Raw genomic sequence first — 12,382 nt, forward strand, 5'->3', positions numbered from 1 at the left:
TTCGCATATTTTTGAGCCTAATCGAAGTCCTATCGCAATTCTGAGTTGATGGTTCGACAATTTTAACCTTAAATTTTTGCACGGGATGACGTTCAACCATTGGGAGCCAAATCTATCTTGGAACGCGTTGAATCTTTTTACGTCCGTTGGTTCGAGTCGTAAAACCAAGTCTGCAATTTTGTTGTCAAAATTTGGCTCCGTCCAATTTTTCTGGATTTCATTTTTCGGAGCCATTTAAATTTTTCCAAGTTCAAACCACCGTTTAAGCGCATCATCATAGATAGGTTCCATCCACATGCTCCAAACCAAAGATTTCAATCAAGGCATCTTTTACTCCTACTGCTGAGAATAAGAAAGCGGGTAAAGCGATTAGACGAACGGAAGAAACGCACAAGCCACCTTTGGCTGCCGGGTGAACTGCTTTTAAAAACAACTTGTATCATCCATTTTCACGTTAGTGACCTTGCATAACAAATTTCTTAGTAATTTGTCGTAGCGTTCCAAAAAATCATTTTGCAAAAAACAAGGGCTCGTACGCAAAGAATATAGGAGTTTTGGCAAGCTAAAGGAGGTAAAAACCATAATCGGCGTCTAATTTGTCAATGACATCCGTAATTTTTTCAAGCTCCTTAATTTTTTCGTCGAGCAATTCTTTTCGGCGAAATGAGGAGTTCTTCTTTTGTTTTTATTTTTATTTTGAGGCATATGTTTCGAAATTGTAATAAAATTGAACTATACTGTGTACTAGTAGTCGGTCCCAAAAAAAACAAAGTTCGCACTTCTCAGTGTTCAAGGTCAGGCCGTAAATTTGTTCCGATTTCAGAATGTTTTTAAGGTCCTGGAGTACTACCTTATAGTCGTCGGCTGAATTTCCATCATCTAAATACCAGATGTCAATTTTCGACTCCAACTGTTTGACTAGCGTATGAATTGTTTCCGCAAAAAGGGGTGGGGCTTCAGGATCACCTTGCTGAGTTCCGTCTTCTGACATTATGACAGAGCTTCCGTAAAAAAGGTAACTAGTTTTACCATACGAGCAATGGATGTAATTATACAATTCGGGGCGATTTGAATAAACATGATTCAGCATTGTTTCTCTATTTAGAGAGTTAAAGGCATTCTTAAAATCTAGTTGTAAAAGAACAGTGCATTTTGGAGTGTCGTCGCGTTCAATTAGGTTTCGAAACGAGTGCGCAGCTATTTCTGCTCATCGTTTGGTACCGCATCCTACCTGTACGTTTCCGAAAAAATTTTGTCGCTCGGAGAGGGCCTTGCTTCCAGCGCATTTAGACGCGATATGTCTCAGCGTGTTGCCTATGGCAATCGATCTCAACCCTCTGTCTATCTTTATGAGGGCGATAAGCTTTGCGCCAAAAAAGGAAGGTCTTAGGGGTTCGGGTATTTTGCCATATCCAATGAGGTTTATTATCAGCTTAGTAAGCGATTTCAGAAAATTAAGTCCTGCACTGCCATTCGACTTACTAACAAGATCTTTAAAAAATTGAGGATTTATTTTATCAGGACCTGCTGCTGATCCGTTCAGAAAGGACATTATCGCTTTATATAGGTCGAAATCGGTTACGAAAAAACTATCCAAATTTTCTTGATTTGGAGCTGCAAATTTTGCCCGCTGAGGGTTCTTAGACAACAATTTTTGATAATTATCAGTTAAAAAATGAGCAATTTTGTCATCCGAAGCAGCAAGCCTTATTCCTCCCTTTACTTTTCCTTCATCGAGCTTACACTTATTAGCTTTATTCTCTGCTCGAGGTCACTCGGAGGCGGGCGTGAAACTTGGGGATGGGGTTTTTGAAGTGACACGTCATTTGCTCGAATTTTTTTATTTATCAAAGAGCTCATGCTTGTGGTCTGTTTGCGTCCACTTCTTTTCGGTTGCTCCAAAAAAAACAAGAACGACGTTAAAAAAATTAGCCATTTTGTAACATCTTCTACATTGTAGACGATGTCATTTATTTTGTCCGACAGACTTTCCAACAAGGCAACACGCGAGTCTTTTGGTACTCTCTTGAGTACTCGGACATTTGAGATGGCTGTATTAACATAATTGTCTAGCACTAAATCATTAACTATTGCTGCTTTTTGACAGATTTTACATCAACGCATAGAAGATACTGAAACCATTGGGTTTTCTTATAGTCGCTAAGAGAAATATTTACACAACTGATATGATACCAACTAGAACAACAATCACATCTAATCCAATTTATGAGTCCTGAAGGTTTTAAGTAATCTTTCCTTGTATTTGTTGTTTTCCTCATCTTGACGCAGCGTAAAGGTTTAAAAAAAGGATTTTGACTGGACTTTAGGGGACTGAATTAACCCATGATAAGCGGTTAGTGGGAATTTTATAAATCAGCAAATAAAAAAAATAAAAGACAACTAAATTAATTTAAATTTCAAATCGAATTATAAAAATCAAAAACAAGGAACAATCTCACCTGAGCTCAGTAGGTCAAGCGGTGCACCACCAGTCTCTTCAAGCCAGTTCCAGTTTCCCACCTCCCCTTAGAAAACCACTTGACAGACCTGTCTCTAAAATCTCTCAGAGGGCGCTCCACAAACAGGCACAAACATCAAATATAACAAACCTATTTAATAAGTTTATCACAACAATTAGGCCACAAGATGATAAGTATTTTGATTAAAATTTTTTTGAATGTCTTTAATATCTATCGTTACATCAACTAGTGTGCCATTCTGAAGGATGGGCACAGCGCAACCTTCCGACGAAGCACGAATTAGAGAGAAAAGGCCTTAACAGCAAAAAAGTGCTCGAAAGGAGGGTCGAAATATTCTGGAAGTTTCAGTTTTTCAAAATTTCGATTGTCAAGTGGATAATTCTCAGAAATAAGAAAAAACGGCCATTTTGACCCAAAAAGCTGAGAAAAACAGAACAACAGCAAATCTAGTAAAAAACATTCATACGAGAACACGGAAAAACGAAGCCTCTTATCGTGACAGTCACGCAAGATAAGATCCTTAGTGAAAGAAGATAGTGGGAAAGGAGACTTCGGTGGTGGAGAGCAGTACCCTCCCGTGCCACGAATTTGGAGTGATAACAACGTTATCTCGAGGAAAACACGGAAGCGGAGGCTTGGTCCCCCAGAGAGTGATATATGGTGAAAAATGTAGTAAACTAACTTTTTAGCTACTCGGATGCCATAGAACTTTGAATTGACACCGGTATTACTTGATATTTTAGAATAGGAGTAGCTAGGAAGAGGAAAGGGTCAATCCATCTCCAATGGATTTAATATAGAACTGTCACCAAAAACATATTAAAGTAGGATATTTGAGCCATGTTTTTATTAGCAATCACGTAGTCTGAGGATCCGAGACTCAGCTATGTGGTTGTGTTCGCATGTAAGCGAAAGCTGATCAAAAGTCGTCTGTCTGATGGCCTAAAAATAGTAGCTTTTTACTTAGCCCTAAACAGACCAGAAAATCAACTGGCAAGGTTGAGACGGTGAAAAACGAGTAGGATTAATGTAACTGACGCCTGCCAGCTTTTAAAATGTACTTTTTCTACGCTCCGTCGCTGTGTAGTAATTGGGCGAATGTTACATAGACGTTTTTTTGGCGCTCCTGGGTGGGCCTGTTAAAGGCACGAGACCATCATGATCAGCAAACGTTTCAGCGACGAACCCTCCGCTCCGGGCGTATGCCCGAGTTAGAGGCCTTAATGACCTTTATTGTACTAGGGGGAAGGTGCGTACCCTCCGCCTAGTACTATTTAGCTTTTTAGCTTAGTTAACACCGAAATTTCCGGGGGCCGTAGGGTTAGGTGGGAAGTCTTGAGCCCGCTTGTCCCAAGATCCCGAGACCAAAAACAATTACAGAGAAAGCGTAAACCCAAACAAAAATGGTGTATAACCAAGAAAAAGCCAAAAATAAATTTACTTGAAAATAAAAAAAGTACAAAAAACAGTAAAAAACCCAAAAAAGACCAAAAACAGTAAAAAACATAAAGTGACAGTTAATATGTTATTTCCGGACGAGATGTGATCTACCTTCCTGTTTGTTTTTGTTTCAGATTGATTTATATCATTTCTGATAGAAAGATTGTGTGCTTTGGTGAAGGGTTGGGTACCCTCCCTTGAGTGTAATTTGAGTATTTAAGCACGTCAATGGTGATTTTGCCGGTGACCGGAGGGTAGAGTGGCAAGCTGACCGACGTGTTCAACAGGGACATCAGGGACAACATCCAAAACGATTGTTTGGTATCGTTGAAACAATTTTAGTATCGTCCGGGTACTATTTCATTAAAGATTAAGTGGTGGGGGGCACGATTGGCGCGGTCCGATTGTACCCTCCGTCGATCACAAATTTCCGAGTGAAAGGTCTTAATTCGGGTATTTTGGTGCAAAGGAGGGTATATTAATATTCATTAACGACTACTAATAGGTTATTATCTTTATTATATATCACCTATCTCCTATTTAGACCCAAAAAACACCCAAATTTTGTCGAAAATTACCGATTTTCGACCAAACTATAGACCCCCAAATTTTTGGATATCCGAGCTTTTCCGAACAGCAAAAAGCTTTTATATAGGGAGTAGCTACGTAGTTCGATCCCCCTGATTAAAGAAACCGCGTGAGAAAGAACTCAGTAGAAGTTAGAAAAAACGAAAATTTTTTGATCACAATTTTGATAATTTTCTGAATTTTGTCAATCAGTTTTGGGGATCGAGTTTTTGAGTTTTTAGAGTTAGAGCAATAAAATTTTTTGTGTTTAAAGCGTGCTAGCATAACGTGCTCGGTTGCCAGAAAAATTCTTGAGTAACCCTCCGATTAGCTCCGTGGATAGAGCTAACGTCTTAAGGATTGGAAAAGGAAGGAATCGGAGGGTCCAAATTTGATAATTATTGGCCAAATTTTTGTCTCGAAACCAATTTTGGTCCGGTTTTTTGCATTGTTCCAGTGCCGTACAGGGTTAATACGTTCGTTTCAATTATTTTTAGGCACTTTCAATACGAATGGCGGAAAAAGTCTCTCAGAACCTATGTAGGTGGTGAAAAAAGGCCATTTTGACAAACATGTTTTTGGCGATTTCTCAAAGACTAGCCAACCGATCGAGATAAATTTGGAACCATAAGTCGATGTTTTTGACCAATTTTCCGGACCGCAACCGTTTTTGGGTTGATAGTCTCGGAAAAGAAAATTTTTGTTAGAGTTTGTTGGTTCGGAGGGTCCAAATTACAGGTAACCCTCCGAGCGGCAGAAAATTTTATAAAAACACCTTTTTATCCTACTGGGAAGAATGACCGTGTCAGCCAACCTGGTTTTAAGTAAGTTACACCGCATTTGGAGTCTTTATCGCGGTAAAATAACCCTTTTTCCTGATTTTTGGGTAACCCTCCGAAGTAACCCTCCGGAGCATATTAAGCCTCTTATTGACCCTCCTTAGTGAGTTAAGGGGGACCCTCCGAAGTCTCTTGGGTGACTAAGGTACCCTCCTAAAAAACCGTCCGGAGTAGGCTAAGTGTCTTAACAACCCTCCGAAGTAGCCCTCCGGAGTGACTTAAACCTCTAGCAACCCTCCTTATTGAAAACTTAGGGAAACCTTCTGGGGCAATTTGAGAAACGGAAAATATCCGTTTGGGGTTGGGATAAGAGGTAAACTATTAACGGGCGTGCATATTAGGATCATAGGAGCCCATTCGATCCGGATATTTGTGATCAACTTTGGATTCTAGATCGGGTGTGTCAGAAGTACCCGAATCAAAATTTTTTTTTGATTGTGATTTTAGTTGTGTGGTTGCCTTGAGCTACTTAATAGGAAAGTTCGGGCAATCCGGGAACACATAGAAGAAGACCTCGGTGAGTGTATTAGGCAGATACACACTCACTTGAGAAGAAAAGTTGTTCCCTGCTCTCGTGCACTTGGAGCGTTCCGGGAGTGGGGGAGCTTTTTCAGAGACTTTAGAAATTTTTCGATCAGAAGTTGCATTGAGCTACGTAGTAGGACAGCTCGGGCAATCGCAGGACACCTAAACGAAGACCTCGGTGGGTGTATTAGGCAAATACACACTCACTTGAGAGGACTGTGTCCTGGGCTTCGTTCTTTCGGATCGTTCCGATTGAGGGGAGTCTTTTTCCTAAAGACTAAGTTTTATTGATCTGTTTCTGAATCATCACTGCTTTTTACCAACGATTGTTTGATTTTAAAAAAGCAGTGACTTGATAGGAGTGTGGCGGTAAATTGATACTGACGAAAGGTCGCTGTCACCTGTAGGATACTCTTATCTGGTTATCAATTGTGTTTTGTGTATTGATTATATCTTGTGAAAATTTTGTAATACTCTTATACTATACAACGGGGTTGAATTAGCGTTATATCAATACTGAGTAGGCCCTGTGTGTAACTTTGGCTGAGTCACTAAAATTGTCATTGAGAAATCTAAGAGTCATTTTTGATACTAACGGAATCGAGTAGGCGGCGTTAAGTAAATTAACTTGAACTTGTTTGTGGTACGTGTGCATTGCCCTTAAATTGTACGAGTATTGTTATTTATTTCAAAGTATGCAGCGTATGAATTCGCTAGGAATGACTACTAAGATCCCCAGGCTGAGCAAGGGAAGTACTCGAAAGTTTAGAACAGGGCGTAGCCAATATTCGTTTAGCAGCGTTCCAGACGTTTTTGCTGATAACGAATCGACTAAAGGACAAGCTGATCTTTCAGTGAGCGAAATGAAACTAAGAAGCGAGAAGAACCTCGATGGCGATCAAGAGCGGAGCGCCGAGGCCGGGGGACGAAGGGGAACGAACGGGATCGAACGCTTATTCGAGCCGACTTTGAGCCGAGCGAGGACCTCGAACGGGAGGAAGTCGAGAGGACAGAGGAGGCCTCGGAGCGTTCCGAGGTCAAGCCTCGAGAAGAGGTATTGTTCAGGGGAATTTGCAAATCAGAGACCAAGAGTCATAAGTGGAGAAAAGATTTTTCACACCCGACCAATACACAATGCCAAGCAGAGCAAGAACGCGATGATGTCGAGTATAAGTCCGAGTGAAGAACAAACGGGTTCGAAGGCAAAGAAGAGTTGGAAGTCGTTTGTTTTGACGCTGATTAGAAAGGCGTTGTCCACTTCGCCGACCAGGCCAATGTCTGATGGGATAGCCCTGGGAGTATCCTCGACGTTCGACAGATTGATGACGTCGATGGGCAAGCAAAAAGGCGAAAGATCCCAAGCTGGACTCCAGGGCAGTGTGAGCGCTACTCACGACAGAAGGTCCAAGGCTGATGAGAGTGGATGGACATTACATCGAGGTCCATGGCCCATATCCGATTCTGATGAATGTGGACGGTATTAATTTCACGTAACTGATGCGAGTGATCAGGTAGGCCGGATATACATTGGCCAAGAAGAACTGAAGCAACGACGAATCGGACACAATGCCATGCTTGAACAGGATGCGGTTCACATAGGTTGCGAAGCCGATCTGGCAGCACATATGCTAGATGTGCAGGGCAGAAAACTTTCAGTGAAAGGACTGTTAAACACGGGCGCAGTGGTCAGTGTCATGCCAGTCAAAACCCGGACTGACATGGGCTTTGACAAACATCAGACTGGCAGCTGCCAATCAGGGAGCAATCTATGTGACAGGACGGACCCCTATTATATCACTGCAGCTTGGGGGAAGACATTTTTGGATGAGCTTCCTGGTGGTGGAAAAATTGGACGAATCCGATCATTTCATCCTGGGAAGGGACTTCGTACGCAATTTTGATGTCACGATCGACCTCAATGACGGGCTGATCAGGATCAAAGATCCGGAGAGGAAGTATGAAAAGAAACCTCTTAATAAGATCTTAATAAAACAGGCTAAGGTGCCGATTTTTCTAGATCGAAAAGTGAGATTGAAACCAAACCAAGCCGTAGTAGCGACGTTTAGGATGAGGAATCTTAATGAACTCAGTAATGACAGACAGGTGTGCCTGGTACCAAATCCAAACAGTAAGAGCTCGGCTATTCTAGGAAGAAGCTTCTCACTCAGAGCGGACTGTGTGTGAGTGTGTTGTTGAACACAGAAGCAACAACAGTGACAATACAGAGGGGAAAGAAACTTGGCTACGCATTGCCTCTGAACACAGACTTTCAGAGTGTGGAGAACTTAAAAAAGTTTGATGTAATTAATTGTCCCTTGCGAACCAAGAATGTATATTGAAGAGAGTAAATGAATTGAAATCTTCTAGGAAATGGTTTTCAATGAATTCGGAAACAGATGATGGGTTGTCTAGTTGTTCGAATTTTCCCGAGAGACCGACAGAAACAGAGTTAGCAGCGAATAAACCGGTCCTACCTGAGATAGAACATTTGAAGGGTAAAATATCAGACAAGGAACTAGATTCGCTCAGGGCGGTGCTAAGTCGGAACGCAGACGTTTTTTCTAAACATAAGGCCGACGTAAGTTGCTGTAATTTTGTAGAACACGAGATTGAGATAGAAGAGGGCTCGGTACCTCATAGGGAAGGGGCGAGAAGAATGACCCCTCATAAGTCGGAAGCGTGCAGGAAGGAAATCGAGATGTTAATGAAGTACGACATGATCGAGCCGTCGGAGTCCCCGTGGGCTTGTGGCGTGTCATTGCTAAAAAGAAAGAGGGGGCAACTCAGGTTTTGTTGTGATTTCCGTTATCTGAGTGGAAGAGGATGCCGTTCGGATTGTGCAACGCGACGGCCACATTCAAGTGACTGATGGCCCAGGCACTCACGAGTGTGACAAAGAAATACGGGAATCTAATCATGTGTTACGTCGATGATGTCGTGATCGCAACGCCAACCCTAGAGGATCACATAGAAAGGTTAGATGAGGTGTTTACTTGCATGAAGCAGGCGGGATTGAAGTGTAAGCCCTCGAAGTGTGAAATCATCAGAGACTCCATAAAGTATCTAGGCCGCCAGGTGGATAAGCATGGAGTGAGACCAGATCCCGAGGCGATCGAAGCGGTTTTGACCTGGAAGGCACCCAAGACAGATACACAGCTGATGAGTTTTTTGGGATTTGCTAATTATTATCGAGAATTCATCAAGGGGTATGCTGACAAAATACACCCCATGCAGCGGTTGATGAGAAACAAGGGCAAAAATTCACTTGGACCGATGAGGCACAAGTTTCATTTGAAATCATTAAACGCGAACTTTGCGAGGCACCAGTCCTCGGCATGCCAACAGAAAAGGAGACGTTTGTGTTAGACACGGATGCATCAGTGGTTGCGATATCAGGCATACTTCACCAAGAGCAAGAGTGGAACGGGAGAACGGTTCTCTGTCCAATAGCTTACGGAAGTAAGGTCTTGAGCGATACCGAGATGAAGTATGGCGCACCGATAGCGGAAATGTTCGCGGTGATCACTTTCGTCAGAAAATATAGGGCCTACTTGGGGAGTGCTCCCTTCAAGTTGCGTTTGGATAATCCTGCCCTTGCTTGGCTGAAAACCTATTCGATGGACCAAAGTTATATTGGTAGTTGGATCGTGCGCCTGGACGGATACCACATGATCATAGAGCACCGTACCCGAAGGAAAGCAGGCTAACCAAGCGGAGGTCAAAGATGGGTTTTCATTCCTAGACAAGGAGACCTACGACAAATTACCACTCACTAAGTGGCTGGATAAGTCAGGGCACCCTATACCAGGACACCCTGAACTTCCAGTGCAAACGGCCGCTGAGATAAAGGTTTTAGCCAGGGGTGAACCCGTTCCGCTGGATCTGCTAGTCCGATCCAATCTGGTACAGCAGGAGCTCACCAGGTTGGGTATAAACAGCATAGCTCTGCTAAATAGGACAGTGAATGTGGCGACGTACGTCATGGGGAAACTTCGTGACTTGCTGGATAGAGAAGTCGACAGACATGATCGTTAGTGGATGGAGACCATGCAGCGATTGACCGTCACTGAGAAAACGATGAAGAGGCCAGTGATCATTCGCGGTCGCGATGTGGAACGGGATTGCCGGTCGATAGTGAACCAGCTGGTGACATCAATGCCGAAGGATGTCTTGTTGAGGACTTCGTTCACCGAACGTGGGAAACCGACCCCGGTCCAAGTCACTGAGGGAGTCAGGGTCAAGTCAAAATCCAAATTCACGAGAAAAGTACATTTCACGGATGTAAAAGAAGAGTACGATCCGAGCTCACATTGTTCTTCCGGGGACGAGACACTGTCCGGGGAGTCAGGCACCTTCGGGCACGTGCAGGACAAATTGTCCGGGGAGAGGTTGATGAGACAACCAAGGGATAGAATGTTGTCCGAGGAGTCGGATTCAAAGCGACCAAGGGACAGGGTTTTGTCCGGGGAGTCGAGAAACATAACAGACAGATTGGAACATGTTGATGTGGGATCATTCGGCTCAAGTGATGACTCGAGGCCTCAGTCCTGGGACAACACATCCGAGACCACTTCCAATTCTGATGTATCGGAGATTGCGATTCATTACTTGTTGGTGGACAGAGAAATGCATCAGGATCCGGACAGATACAGGTACACCTCCGACGAGGAGGGCACTGTGGTGGATATTGCCGCCGATGAGCTCGAGCTGATAGCAGTTTTGAAACGCCCAACCAGATTGCTGCCACATGGTACGGTCGTCCGTACCAATCTGTAGCTATCTGTGCAGGAAGCGACGCCTTTGAAGAAGATATGGTGCGTCAAGTTGATGGACGATGCCCATGCTTCGGAGATAATGAGCGGGCAATTAAACGTGATAAAGACATATCTGAAAGCCAGATACCGGCTGTCGGATCTCCTAAGGGCGCAACGAAATGATAGAATGACGAGCAATCTGAAGAGATGGATCGAGAATGGAGCATCGGACAAAGGAGATTTGGAGGAAGACAGCTACAAGATTTTGAAGCAATTTTACATGAAGAGAAAAGATCTATTGTACCTGAATAAAGAAGGAATCGTAGCCTGTACACGGAAAGAGGAGGACAAGGTCCTTTACAAGTATAATTCGATAGTGTTACCACAGTTGTACCAGACTGAATTGCTCTTTCGTTCACATGATCAGATGGGCCATCAAGGAGTGGACAAAGTGTACAACAGGATACAGAAACGATTCGAATGGCCTGGTTTGAAAAAGGCTTGTTAAAAGTGGATCTCAGCATGCTTGTCGTGTCAACAGGCAAAAGACCCCAGTAAACTAAGATTCCCTCTGCAGTCAATAGTATCATCGGGATTCAAGAAGAAGTCAAGAATGACAGCCACGGCCTACAATCAGGTGCTGGTAATGATTGATCATTTTACGAAATATGCAGAGGCAGCACCCTGCATGACAGCATCAGCGGAAGAAACATGCGATCATTTGATAAATGTGTGGATAGCGAGGCACGGCTGCCCCATCACATTCCAATCGGACAATGGCAAAGCATTCGTGGGTGATCTCACAAAGGAATTAATGAAAAGGTCGCAGGTAGCACAGGCCCACTCGACCACTTATCACCCGCAAACAAATGGCCTAGTCGAGAGGCAGAATCGCACGCTGGTATCCATGTTGAGAGTTTATTGCTCACGCTACATGGATGACTGGTATAGACACTTGCCGCAAGTGATGGGTGCTTGTCACAGCACAGAGCATTCCACCACGGGAATAAGTCCGCATATGATGCTAACCGGTCACAAAAAAGCGCTTCCGTTGACGTTTTTTTATCCTGAATATGAAGGGAAGAGAACAGCACCGCAAACGTACGTGCGGGATGTCATTAGAAGACAGCAGGACTTCAATGACTTATGCAGGAGGAACACGCCACAGGTGCAAATTAGACAAAAATGGAGGTTTGATAAGAGGACTGCCGATGCAAAAGCCTACTCAGTTGGCGATTACGTCTGGGTTTTTCAGGAAGTAGTTCCACCAAAAGGAACCAAAAAGTTATTAAAGAAATGGCGTGGCCCATTTCAAATAACAGAAGTGCACCAAGGAGGTCGGTTCTATCGACTGAGCACAAGAAGAGCAGCACATTATGAAAACATCAAACCGCACAATGCCTCATCAGAGGACTGGTGCATCCCAGCGGACATGCAAGAAGGAGACTATTTGATAGTGGATCCTGCTTGTGAGGTGAATGAAAGAGGCACTCGCGACAAAAACGACGGAAATGAGGAGTTAGATGATTGCGATCTACCACTGGACCTAGAGTTGACCGAGCGAGTAGAGGTGGATGACGAAACTCTATCTTATGCCGAAGACGACTGGGACTGCCCAGAACAGACTGAAATTGACAAAGGAATACAACCTGACTTTCCTCTCACCATGGAGACACGCCAGAGCAAGAAGGGAAGAGATAAGAAGAAGTACAACCCGTATGGCGAGGATTTAGTCATAGACAGGATAGTTTTAGGTGATATGATGGAGTCGCTGGTG

General features: G+C 43.5%; 2 protein-coding genes across 8 annotated transcripts in view; one reads left to right on the top strand and one right to left on the bottom strand.

Moving 5' to 3' along the window:
- Positions 1 to 2,639, bottom strand: part of LOC134845631 (metal transporter nramp1 homolog) — a 505,909-nt gene extending 503,270 nt beyond the window's left edge. For all 3 annotated transcript variants that reach the window (XM_063862635.1, XM_063862634.1, XM_063862636.1), the window contains exon 1: positions 2,610 to 2,639. The gene's annotated coding sequence lies outside the window, so the exon portion shown is untranslated. The remainder of the gene's footprint in view (positions 1 to 2,609) is intronic.
- LOC134845632 (TATA-binding protein-associated factor 2N-like) overlaps positions 1 to 12,382 on the top strand; it is a 159,948-nt gene that overhangs the window by 96,795 nt on the left and 50,771 nt on the right. The window lies entirely within an intron of this gene.

This window comes from Symsagittifera roscoffensis, chromosome 5, assembly GCF_963678635.1.
Source record: "Symsagittifera roscoffensis chromosome 5, txSymRosc1.1, whole genome shotgun sequence".
In the NCBI taxonomy this organism is placed as follows: Eukaryota; Metazoa; Xenacoelomorpha; order Acoela; family Convolutidae; genus Symsagittifera; species Symsagittifera roscoffensis.